General features: G+C 40.8%; 1 protein-coding gene across 4 annotated transcripts in view; it reads right to left on the reverse strand.

Moving 5' to 3' along the window:
• The window catches only part of PRDM5 (PR/SET domain 5), a 511159-nt gene that overhangs the window by 201291 nt on the left and 295617 nt on the right, over positions 1-14251 (reverse strand). The window lies entirely within an intron of this gene.

Below are 14251 nucleotides of genomic sequence, written 5' to 3' on the forward strand. Positions count from 1 at the left end.
CAGTTAACAGTCTAAATATGTAACAGTACAGACACAGAGGGCTAGTTAAATGCATAAAATGTATGAGAACATGATGCGAGGAACATGATTATAGTTTAAGTTTTTTGAATGCGCCACAAAGGGATAGTTTGGTTAATGCGTTGAGACTGTAGGTCAGTCTGGACAAGGGCACGCTTAAAATTGTGGGGATTGGGGATTAATCGTATTAACCTGGGTAGTGAATTCCAAGGAATTGGTGCAGCACGTGAAAAGTCTTGGAGACGGAGTGGGAGGTTCTGATTGTTGAGGATGTTAACCTCAAGTCATTAGCAGAACAGAGAGCACGGGTAGGGTGGTAGGCTGAGACCAGGGAGGAGATGTAGGGTGGTTCTGAGCCATGGAGTGCTTTGTGGATGAGGGTAATAAGTTTGTACTGGATTCTGGAGTGGATGGGTAACCAATGTAATGACTGACTGGCACAAGGTAGAGGCATTCAGGACAGATTGGAGAGGGGAGAGTATGGTAAGAGGGAGGCCGATTAGTAGAGAGTTACAATAGTACAGACGAGAATGAATAAGAGAAACAGTAAGAGTTTTTGCAGAGTCGAAAGTAAGAAATGGTCGAATTCTAGAAATGTTTTTGAGATGCAGATGAGAAGAGCGAGCCAGTGATCGGATGTGGGGGGTGAATGAAAGCTCAGAATCAAGTATGACCCCAAGGCAGCTGGCATGTTGCTTGGGATTAATGGTGGAACGACACACGGAGATGGCAATGTCAGGCAAAGGTAGGTTAGTAGAGGGAGAAAACACGAGGAGTTCAGTTTTGGACAGTTTCAGTTTCAGATAGAGGGAGGACATGATGTTTGAAACAGCACTAAGACAATGACTGATATTTTCTAAAAAAGCAGGCGTGATATCAGGAGAAGAAGTATATAATTGGTTGTCATCAGCATAGAGATGGTACGGGAAACCAAATCTACTGATTGTTTGTCCAATAGGGGCGGTATACACTATGACATTATTAAGGCTGTGTTTGCCATAAAGAGACTGAAAGGGGTTGGACACAGTCTTAGGGTACCGTCACACAGTGGCATTTTGATCGCTACGACGGCACAATTTGTGACGTTCCAGCGATATATCCGTGACGTTCCAGTGATCTCGCTGTGTCTGACATGCTCCAGCGAACAGGGACCCCGCTGAGAATTGTACGTCGTAGCAGATCGTTTGAAACTTTCTTTCGTCGTCTAGTGTCCCGCTGTGGCGGCATGATCGCATGGTGTAACAAAGGTGTGCACGATATTGTATATGATGTGCGCATAGTAACCAACGGCTTCTACATCGCACATACGTCATGAAATTATCGCTCCAGCGTCGTACATTGCAAAGTGTGACAGCAGTCTACGACGCTGGAGCGATATTGTTACGATGCTGGAGCGTCACGGATCGTGCCGTCGTTGCGATCAAAATGCGGTACCCTTAGGAAACACCAGAGTTTTATACACAACTTTTCACTCCAATTGGAGTACCTGAAGTGAAGTGTAAAAATTTGCTGAAGCTGATAAAAAAAAATAGCTGAAACAGGCGGGTTAGCATTTAAAAAGATTTGATCATCTTTAGTTGCCACATAATAAACTTCCAAACTTTATTTGTGAGGATTAGGATTCACTAATAAGTAATGATCCCAGTGATACAGAATACATACATCAGACAGAAAGATGGATAGATAGATTCAGGGGCGGACACTGACAGCTTGGGGACCCTGTGCAAGAAATGTGTCTGGGCCCACCTCCTTTTATGGCGACAAAGCTATAGATAGATATATATATATATATATATATATATATATATATATACATATATATATATTCTTTTTTTTTTAATATACAGGTCTGGCAAAAATTAAGAGACCACCACATCAAAACCCTGTCATGGGCAGCCCAATCTCCAGACCTGAAGCCCATTGAAAACCTCTGGAATGTAATCAAGAGGATGATGGATAGTCACAAGCCATCAAACAAATAACTGCTTAAATTTTTGCGCCAGAAGCAGTGTGAAAGACTGATGGAAAGCATGCCAAGACGAATGAAAGCTGTGATTAAAAATCATGGTTATTCCACAAAATATTGATTTCTGAACTCTTCCTGAGTTAAAACATTAGTATTGTTGTTTCTAAATGATTATGAATTTGTTTTCTTCGCATTATTTGAGGTCTGAAAGCACTGTTTGTTTTTTAATTTTAACCATTTCTCCTTTTCTGAAAAAAAAATACTAAATTTATAGCTTGGAAATTCAGAGACATGTTGTCAGCAGTTTATAGAATAAATGAACAATTTACATTTTACTCAAAAATATACCTATAAAGAGAAAAATCAGACAAACTGAATATTTTGCAGTGGTCTCTTAATTTTTTGCCAGAGCTGTATATACTGTACAGCCACACACACATTCATGTATATATTATATAGTCTCCTTTATAATGTATATTGTCATTCCTTATTATACAGTGCCCTATCTTGTTATGTACAGCATCGTCCCTTACATATTGGATTTTATAGAGCCCTGTTTTTTATTACATACCATCCTGTCTTGTTAACTGTATAATTCAATGATGGCTGATGGAGCATGGGAGATCTTCTTTTCTAATGGAGGAGCTGATGTACTGTTCGTCTGGTCACCAGCTCCTCCATCAGCAGTCATTTTATACCTCAAGAGAGGTGACTATGTAATAAAAGAGGGCACTGTCAATAACAAAAATAACAAGAATACACTATGTAAGAGGCAGCACTGTACATAACAACAGAGGAAGCTATATAATAAGGGACTGCACCATATATAACTAGAGAGGATGGTATGTGATAAGGGAAGGTGTTATACATAATAAAAAAGGAAACTATGTAACTAAAGATGGTGTTATACATAATAAGTGAGTACACTATATACTAAGGGACTATGTTATACAAAATAAGTAAGTACACTATATACTAAGGGACTGTGTTAGGCATAATAAGTAAGTACACTATATATTAAGGGACTGTGCTGTACATAATAAGTGAGTACACTATAGACTAAGGGATTGTGTTAAACATAATAAGTGATAAGAAAATCCTTTTCCATCTCCCCCATTTCTAAGTTCGTTATAAATCCGCCTTCCTCCCATCCCAATCCCCCACACCCCTCATTGTCCTCCTCCTCCCGCATCCCATTATTGTCCTCTCCCCAACCACATTATTGCCCTCTCCACCACCTCTTTAATTGCTTTCTCCCCACCATCCAATCACTGCCCATTCCACCACCTCCATCATTGCCTTCTCCCCACCAGCCCCATCATTGCCCATTCCATCACCTCCATCATTTCCTCCTCCCCACCACCCCCATTATTGCCCTTTCCACCATGACCATCATTGTCATTTCCATCACGACCATCATTGCCCTTTTCCCCACCACCCCCTACATAGCCCATTCCATCACCTCCATCAATTCCTATTCACCACCCCCATAATTGCCCTTTTCACAACCATAATCATTGTCCTTTCCAACACCACATCATTGCTTTCTCCCCACCCCACCAATCATTTCCCTTAACACCACTTCCATAATTGCCTACTCTTCCACCACTCCCATCATTGCCCATTCCACCAACTCCATCATTTCCTCCTCCCCATCATCCCATCATTGCCCTTTCCACCACCACCTTCATCCTTTCCATCACCACCATCATTGCCTTTTCCGCCATCAACCCAATCATTGTCCTTTCCAACACTTCCATCATATCCTCCTCCCCACCACCACCAATATTGCCCTTTCCATCATTGTCCTTTCCACCACAACCACCATTCATGTCTTCTCCCCACCACCTCATCATTGTCCTTTCTACCACCTACACACACAGACACACACATCACCATTCACCTCTCCACATGTTCCCCGCAGAGCTACAAACACACACACACCATTCATCTCTAAGCACATGCACACACTCACAGCACCACTCACCTCTCCACATGCTTTCCCTCAACCGCAGCATCACTGTCACTGGCAGCTTTTTTCATCAGTCACAGCCGTGCCCTGAATGATTACATCATCCAGCCGCACTGCTGTGTGAGACTGACAGAAAGTGCGGGTAGGAAGCAGGACGGATCCCTGCAGCTCTGCTCCGATGCCATTTTCTCTTGTAGGTAGCAGAGCTGCAGAGATCGCTCCCTGCTCGCCGCACATGAGGGAAATCTGGCCAGGGGCCCCCCGGAGCCTCTGGGCCAGAGAAACAGGCCAGATTTCCATCATTATTAGCCACCCTGCAGGGGCCCCCCTCCACCTCCGGGCCGGCTGCACATGCAGTATGTCCGCCCCTGGATAGATAGATAGATAGATAGATAGATAGATAGATAGATAGATAGATAGATAGATAGATTGGAGGAAATAAATATTTGATCCCTTGCTGATTTTGTAAGTTTGCCCACTGATAAAGACTTAAACAGCCTGTAATTTTAAGGGTAGATTAATTTTAACATTGAGAGATAAAATATCAAGAATAAATTCCACAAAAATCACATTGTATAAATTATATAAATTTGTTTGCATTTTGCAGTGAGAAATAAGTATTTGATCCCCCTACTTACCATTAAGAGTGCTGGCTTATACAGACCAGTTAGACGCTCCTAATCAACTTATTACCTGCATTAAAGACAGCTGTCTTACATATTCATCTCTATAAAAGACCCCTGTCCACAGACTCAATTAATCAGTCAGATTCTAACCTCTGCAACATAGGGAAGACCTAAGAGCTTTATAAGGATGTCAGGGACGAGATCATAGACCTGCACAAAGCTGGAATGGGCTACAAATCCATACAAAGACGCTGGGTGAGAAGGAGACAACTGTTGGTGCAACATGATCTTGTCCCTGATCTTATCCCTGACATCCTTATAAAGGTCTTTGGTATTGATCCCTGTATTACCTGTACGCTATATACATAGCTCCTGTGTATAATGTCACTGGTGATCCCTGTATTACCTGTACGCTGACACTGTATACAGAGCTCCTGTGTATAATGTCACTGGTGAGCACTGTATTACCTGTACACTGACCCTATACACTATACTGTACATTATACACTCCTGGTGTTAATAGTAGTGTTGTTAGTATTGTAATTTTTATTCATGATCATTATTATAGTATTCCGTCACTATGTGGTGGTAATATGTGGTTTGGACAAGGAGTGGCTGTATTTCTAACTTGTACAGTATGTGGTATTATTCGGTCTCTCAATGGTAGTAATATCTGGTCTGATCATGGTCTGGTAGTATTTGTTCCTTGTATGTGGTAATATGTGGTCAGGTCACATAGTGGCAGAATTTGTTTCTTGTATGTGGCAATATGTGGCTTGGTCAACATGTGACTGTATTTGTCCCTTGTATGTGGTATTATTTGGTCACTATGTGGTGGAATATATAGTCCAATCATGGTGTGGCAGTATTTCTCAATTGTTTGTGGTATTATTAAACCTTTTAACTAAGAAATACCTTTAATGCAAACTACCGCAATTGAACATCCCAGTTATGATATGCCCACAGTAGATATACAGGAGCCGCCTGTGTTTAACAGTTCATGCTCATGCTCATGTTCATGCTGTGTTTAGGCTGAACTGGATGGACAAATGTCTTTTTTCGGCCTTACTAACTATGTTACTATTTAGGTTCTGTAGAAGGACGTAGATCTGGGAATTTATTATGATGGAATATAGGCTGAACTGGATGGACAAATGTCTTTTTTCGGCCTTACTAACTATGTTACTATGCTCCACTATAATGGAGACAAAGGCTGACAGGTATTTGCATATAACTGTAAGGTTGGCCCCTAGAGACAATTTCCCCTGTGGGCCCCAGACATCCCTGTCTGACCCTGGTTCTATGAAAGAAGAAATCATCCTGTAATTCTTTTCCATGTAGCACACAGTATCTGATGTATAAGAACTTTTTATGCTGTAACATATCTCAGACAAAGGTAAAACTCTACATACCAAGAAGGAAACTACCCACATCTCTTCAGCAACCTCTCTTTGCACAGCTGTTAGATATGCAGCAAGCAGACCACAAAAAGCAGTAGACAGATAGAGACATAAAGGCTACACAAGAAAACAATTATCATTAGCCATAAGAGCTTGGCTGAATTGACCCTCTGCAACGGTCCACTTATTAGAAAGCCTGGGAAGTTCTGAATTGCTAGGTGTGGGAAACTGAGAAAAATGAAGGGATCAAAGAATAATAAGTGCGGTATCAAAGTGCCATCCAAAAATATGCCAAAAACCCCACGCCTCTGACATAAAGCTTGCCATTACCAATACATGTGTAGCAACAGACACATCTACAGCTTGGCACTACGTGTCTTACTGCAACCACATTTTTTCATGCCCCTGGACACACTGTACATGAGTTTTGGGACCTTATGGACATAATATTGTCAAAAGGGAAAATGCAGCAGTGAAAACGAAACATTTGAAAGAGAGTAGTAAATTATTATTATTATTTTACTCACTTATATAATGCCATTAATTCCACAGTGTTTTACAGATGTGATTATTACTGTCCCCATTCGGGATCACAATCCAAATTCCCTTTTAGTATGTCTTTGGAGAGTGGTAGGAAACCAGAGTACCCGAAGGGAACCCATGCAAACAACCCTTGCAAAGAACCTATCCAAATTCCTTGCAGATGTCATAGGTGGGATTTGAACCCAGTACCCCAGAGCTGTAGAGCAACATTGCTAACCACTGAGCCACTGTGCTGCCTAATTAGGAGACAATAGGCTATTTCCAAGACCTCTGTAAATATAAAGCAAAATGTTTGCCATTTTAGTTCATGTAAAATTGTATTTAATACATAACATATTCTAAAAGAGGGTGGACACTTTAACCTTCAACTAGAAATATAGCAAAATGAGATTTCTATCACTTCCCGCCATAACTAGCTTTAACCTTCCTGACAACCTTGGTTGTGGCTGCAGGAGCTCAGCGATCAGTTACACACGTGGTCAAAATTGTTGGTACCCCTCGTTTAATGACAGAAAAACCCAAAATGGTCACAGAAATAACTTGAATCTGACAAAAGTAATTATAAACAAAAGATCTATGCAAATGAAAAAATGAAAGTCAGACATTGCTCTTCAACCATGCTTCCACAGAATTTAAAAAAATAAATGAAACTCATGAAACAGGCCTGGACAGAAATGGTGGCACCCCTGAAAATAATTGTGACAAAAGGGACATGTTCAATCAAGGTGTGTCCACTAACTAGCATCAAAGGTGTCTACAATCTTGGAATCAGTGAGTGGGCCTGTATATAGGGCTACAGATACTCACTGTGCTGTTTGGTGACATGGTGTGTATCACACGCAACATGGACCAGAGGAAGCGAAGGAAAGAGTTGTCTCAGGAGATTAGAAAAATTACAGACAAACATTTTAAAGGTAAAAGTTATAAGACCATTTCCAAGCAGCCTGATGTTCATGTGACTACAGTTGCATATATTATTCAGAAATTTAAGAGCCATGGGACTGTAGCCAACTCCCTGGAAATGGCCGCAGGAGGAAAATTGATGACAAATCAAAGAGACGGATTATAAGAATGGTAACAAAAGAGCCCACAAAAACTTCTAAACAGATAAAAGGTGAACTTCAAGCTCAAGGAACATCAGTGTCAGATCGCACCACCCGTCTTTGTATGAGCCAAAATGGACTTCATGGGAGATGACCAAGAAGAACATCATTGTTGAAAAAAAATCATAAAAAAAGCCAGACTGGAATTTGCCAAACTACATGTTGACAAGCCACAAAGCTTCTGGGAGAATGTCCTATGGACAGATGAGACAAAAATGGAACTTTTTGGCAAGGCACATCAACTGTATGTTCACAGATGGAAAAAGGAAGCATATCAAGAAAAGAACACTGTCCCTACTGTGAATCATGGAGGAGGCTCTGTTATGTTCTGGGGCTGCTTTGCTGCATCTGGCACAAGGTGTCTAGAATCTGTGCAGGGTACAATGAAATCTCAAGACTATCAAGGGATTTTAGAGAGAAATGTGCTGCTCAATGTCAGAAAGCTTGGTCTCAGTTGCAGGCCATGGATCTTGCAACCGGATAACGACCCAAAACACAGAGCTAAAAGCACCCAAGAATGGTTAAGAGGAAAACATTGGATTATTCTGAAGTGGCCTTCTATGAGCCCTGACCTAAATCCTATTGAGCATCTTTGGAAAGAGATGAAACATGCCATCTGGAAAAGGCAACCTTCATACACGAGACAACTGGAGCAGTTTGCTCTTGGGGAGTGGGCCAACATACCTGTCGAGAGGTGCAGAAGTGTAATTGACAGTTACAAGAATCGTTTGAGTGCAGTGATTGCCTCAAAAGGTTGTGCAACAAAATATTAAGTTAAGGGTACCATAATTTCTGTCCAGGCCTATTTCATAAGTTTATTTTTTTTAAATATTCTGTGGAAGCATGGTTGAAAAGCAATGTCTGACTTTCATTTGTTCATTTTCATAGATTTTTTATTTATTATTACTTTTGTCATATTCAAGTTATTTCTGTGACCATTGTGGGATTTTCTGTCATTAAATGAGGGGTACCAACAATTTTGAACATGTGTGTATGTTAAGTTCTCAGTGGTGATTGTGAGAGCACTGTTTCTGTACACACGAGATCATCATGTCATACTTTAACGTCACATTGTGGTAATTCCTTATAGATCATTACGTACATGTACATCAAATGTCGGGGAGGTGTTAATGGAAAATTCTTTTTATCATAGATACATAAAAGACGATCAGTTTGTAACTCTCCAACTAACAGTTAATACAATTATATCAGTGAGTGAAAAGGCATTTACTGATAACCACCTAAACTGAAGGCTATCTAAAGGAAACACTACCTGTTTCTGGACTGTCACATAGTTACATAGTTATTAAGGTTGAAGGAAGACTATATGTCCATCTAGTTCAACCCATAGCCTAACATAACAGGCCCTAACATGTTGATCCAGAGGAAGGCAAAAAAAACCCATGTGGCAAAGAGTAAGCTCCACATTGGGGAAAAAAATTCCTTCCCGACTCCACATACGGCAATCAGACTAGTTCCCTGGATCAACGCCCTATCAAGGAATCTAGTGTATATACCCTGTAACATTATACTTTTCCAGAAAGGTATCCAGTCCCCTCTTAAATTTAAGTAATGAATCACTCATTACAACATCATACGGCAGAGAGTTCCATAGTCTCACTGCTCTTACAGTAAAGAATCCGCGTCTGTTATTATGCTTAAACCTTTTTTCCTCCAAACGCAGAGGATGATTCCTTTTAGCCATTCACTAGCTCTAGAAAGTATCATGTGACATATACGCACAACAGTAGCCATGGAGAGTATCACATGATCATTTTTGATGCTGCTGACTGGCACAGAGGCAACATGGTATGCGATATGTGACTTTACTATGCTGTGTAATGGTTAGAATTATACTCTCTAGTCTCTGTTAGGCTAAAATACTCATTATCTGGTTATCTGTGTCTCTGTTTTATTAGAATATTGGTTTCATTGCTCTGCATGCAAACAGTCAAATATATAAAACTGAAAATAAAAAGAATTGTAGATGTATTCACCATCGAACACCATACATTATAAGTGACTGACAATATAAATATGTATATTTTTTACGCTCTGTTCCAGATGTTGCATTGTACAGAAGTACATGTGCAATTTTTTTCACAGTGCCAAATGGGTTCCATCTTGGGCACGAGCCCTTATTTTCTTTTTCCATGTGATGCAACAAATATGCAGTGTGATTCCACAACCAGTCCTTCAGCCCTTCATTATGATGCATTAACATTCACACTTCTTGATCAACAGCTTCAGCATTCACAATACATTGTGCACTGCAATTGAATACTATTCCTTCTTGTGACATTTTTAACCGATTTCAAGGGTACAGTTTAGGAACCAGTTTGATGTAATGTCAACAAGTTGTGTTCACTGACATTTTGTGCTTCGAAAGAGGGCCAAATGTGTCTTTTTTACAAACACAATAAATGTAAAACATATGCATAACAAGCTTGTATTAATTTCCTTCTAAATATGCAAATCGATAAACTAAACAAAGGTTTTACTGGCCTGTAGTTTTCTTTGGGATAAATAAAGTCAACATCTGTGAGAATCACAAACGCCAGGCAAAAAATTCAATTTTCCTAAACCAGTTGTTCAACAACCCATAAATGCAACTGAGCCTTATGTAAATAGCAACATTGGACTCTGGTGCATTTAAGTAGGCGCTGTTCAAGTAATGGAGAAGCCATTTAAACTATGATGTGAAGGAACACAACTCAGAGAAAATCATGAATTACGTAACTTATGAGCTGTTAGGCTGCAATCACATGCAGTGATTGTGCTGTGGACAAAAACAGTAGCCCTTCACCCCTGTGGCCTTTTTCTTGCTCCTCTGCACAATCACTTAATCTTGCTGACAAACAGCTGTTTCACCTGTAAACCACACCGCCATTGTGAACAGTTGCAGTGTCTTGCAGGTGAAACAGCTATTTCCCTGCAAGGTTAATGTTAAGAGCAGGGGAGCGGTGAAAATGACACATTGACAGAGTGCTGCTGTAGATTTGGGGTATATGATGGTCGTGCATGTGATTTCAGCATAAATGAAACTACCAATTTATTATAGACCAGGTCAAGGGGCAAATCATGGGGCCCCGTAGCAGAACTTCATACCAAAAAAATAATAAAAATTTGGCGGGGTCACAGAAGAGCTCAAAACTTATCTCATAGCTCATATCTCATAATTCTGCAGCCCTTACAGCCCCCACATCTTTCCACACAGTATGATGGCCCCAGCACAACTCTCCAAGTTGTATAAAGGCCTCACTAGCCCTCCAAACAGTATAATGGCCCCCGCACAGCTCTGAGAACAAAATAATGGCCCTTACACCAACTGCCTCACAGTATGATGGACCCTAAAAAATCATTCACACTATATAATTGTTGGCATGCAGTATAATGCCCCTCACATAGTTTTCCTAATAGTATAATGGCCGCCCAGACAGCCCTGCAAACAGCATAAAGGCCCCAACACAGTATGATGGACTCACACAAACCTTCACACTGTATAATTGCTTGCATACAGTATAATGGCCTCCACAAAGCCGTCCAGATAGTATAAAAACCCCCACATAGCCCTCCAAATATTACAATGGTCCCCACATAGCCCTTCAAATAATATAATGAGCTCCACATAGCCTTCCATATAGTATAATGGGTACCACATTGCCTTCCATACAGTACAATGACCCCCACATAAACTTCCATACAGTATAATGGGCCCCAGATTGCCTTCCATACAGTATAATTGGCAACTTATTGTCTTAAATACAGTATAATGGGCCTCACATTGGCTTCCATATAGTATAATTGACCTATATTGCCTTCCAAACAGTTTAATGGGTCCAATATTACCATTTACAGTTGAACATGTGATGACGAGCTGAGGTGGCCCGATGCAAGCAATAGCACTGGGCCACCCTGACTTATGGGAACTATAGCAGCCGTGTGGTCTGCCACCATTGGCGGTACACCACTGGACCAGGTTTTGGTGCAGTGTCTTCTCTTTTCAACCCTATTGTTGAACCATACCTAAATAATATGTTGGTATGTAACTAAACAACATTGCCATATAGGCAATAAATTTATAAGTATAAATTTTACTCCACTCAGTGGTGACAAGTGATGCTGCTTGTAAGGTCACTCAGCTCTAAAGTGAACACATAGAACGGAGACACCGTTTTTTTAAATGTCTCATTTCATAACAATGACTACAAAGACTACATGCTGGGCTAATAAAAGCTTCAAAGTGACAGAACAGGATAAAAAAATAATGCAAAAGTACAAACATAATTGAGCAAAAAAATGTAACCCCTGGTGATTAAAAGTTCTCTCTGTGTACCCTTGGCTGGAACCAGTAATGTGGCATGGTTACTGAAGGAAATCAAGCAAATAAACCGCATGTACTATCAAACAGAAATGTTTGCCTACTTCCCTCTATATTAAAATACCCCCAAACCTACGGCATAAATATATATGACCCCACACCACACATCTTAAAAAAAACAGAATCCAGACTAGACCCTCTGAACACAGACCTCATCCCTGTGTGCATTTGTCTGGCCAGAACTACCCTATATACAGACCCCTCTCATATTGAGGTAGACCAAACTTCACCCCAGTTACACATCCTTTATATACACAGTAGTCCCAGACTCCATTGGTTTCCCCCTTGAGCCCACCTCAACATAATGACATCCATAGTCCCCCAGTATAATAGTTCTACTCATTATAATGATATCCATTGCCCCCTAAGCATAATAGCCTCTCAGCAATATGACATCCATAGGTTCCTCAGTATATTGATATACTGTGTTTAGACCACCAATAAAATAGCCCCCTCAGAATGTTGACATCCATAGTGCCCTCATTATAAAAGCCCCTTCAGTATAATGACAACCATATCCTCCAATATCATAGCACCCTCAGTAAAATGGCATCCATTGCCCCTTCACCATAACATCCATAGTCAACAAGCATAATAGCTGCCCTAGTATATTGACATCCATAGTCCTAACAGTATAATAGCCCCCTCAATATAATGACATCCATAGCCCTTCAGTATAGTAGCCCCCTCAGTATAATGAAATCCATAGCCTTCAGTATAGTAGCCCCCTTAGTATAATGACATCCATATCCTCCAGTATAATAGCCCCCTCAGTATAATGAAATCCATAGCCTTCAGTATAGTAGCCCCCTTAGTATAATGACATCAATATCCTCCAGTATAATAGCCCCCTCAATATAATGACATTCATAGCCTTCAGTAAAGTAGCCCCCTCAGTATAATGAAATCCATAGCCTTCAGTATAGTAGCCCCCTCAGTATAATGACATCAATATCCTCCAGTATAATAACCCTCTCAGTATAATGACATCCATCGCCCCCTCAATATAATGCCCCCTCAGTGTAATCACATAAATCCCTCAGTATAATAGCCTCCTTAGTATCATAACATCCACAGCCCCCTCAGTATAATAGACCCAACTCAGTATATTTACATCTATAGCTCCCCCCGGTGTAATTGGCCCCTCAGTAGTGACCCTCAGTGGGCATATAAATATGCCCACATATTGGCATCCATGAGAACATATGACCATGCACCTCATCTCTTGATAGATTCTGGGCTGCATTTATCTCCTTTCCAACCATTGAACAGACTCATTTATGGCAAATCCCATAAATTATATGCAGTGGGAAATGCCTTTTTAGGACCCTAGTGCTAGAAGTAGTAAATAATTGGACTATCATGATAGGAGCAGAATATTGAACTGAGTGAGTGATAGTGACTTATGACTAGATGGATTTGGGGAGAGTGGTATTCATCTGCACGTGCATGGGGGTAGGCAGTAGGAGCAAGGACAGCAGGAAGCAAAGTGCCATCATTCTCTGCTTACATTCGCCACCAAAAGTAGCAGATGTCCAGCATGCTATGCACATTTGTTGGAGTCTAAAAAACGTTGGTTTTTTTCTCAATCAAAATGTGCAGCCCTTAAGACAGTAGGGTATATTCTATTGGGATGTTTCCTCCTAAAAATATTTAAGAGAAGTAATCCTTTTACTGTCCAAAAGGAGATTATTCCTTACTAGATTGTGGCCCGATTCTAACGCATCGGGTATTCTAGAATATGCATGTCCCCGTAGTATATGGACAATGATAATTCCAGAATTCACGGCAGACTGTGCCCGTCGCTGATTGGTCGAGGCAACCTTTATGACATCATCGTCGCCATGGCAACCATTATGACATCTACGTCGATACTGTGCTCGTTGCCCGCCAGGCCTCGACCAATCAGAGACGCGGGATGTCTACGTCCTTTATGACATCATCGTCGCTGTGCTCGTCGCTGATTGGTCGAGGCCTGGCGGCCTCGACCAATCAGAGAGGTGGGATTTCCAGGACAGACAGACAGACAGAAAGACAGACAGACAGACAGACAGACAGACAGAAAGACAGACAGACAGACGGAAAAACCCTTAGACAATTATATATATAGATTATGGAAATACTGAATGTCACTGCAATGAAACAAGTGTATTCACAGAGCTGGTACTGGGTACGGACAGCCTCTGTAAGTTGTTCAGACCTCATAAGTGGCTTTACATACTGTAATATTCTCCAGCAGAGA

Source organism: Ranitomeya imitator, chromosome 1, assembly GCF_032444005.1.
Source record: "Ranitomeya imitator isolate aRanImi1 chromosome 1, aRanImi1.pri, whole genome shotgun sequence".
Taxonomy (NCBI): Eukaryota; Metazoa; Chordata; class Amphibia; order Anura; family Dendrobatidae; genus Ranitomeya; species Ranitomeya imitator.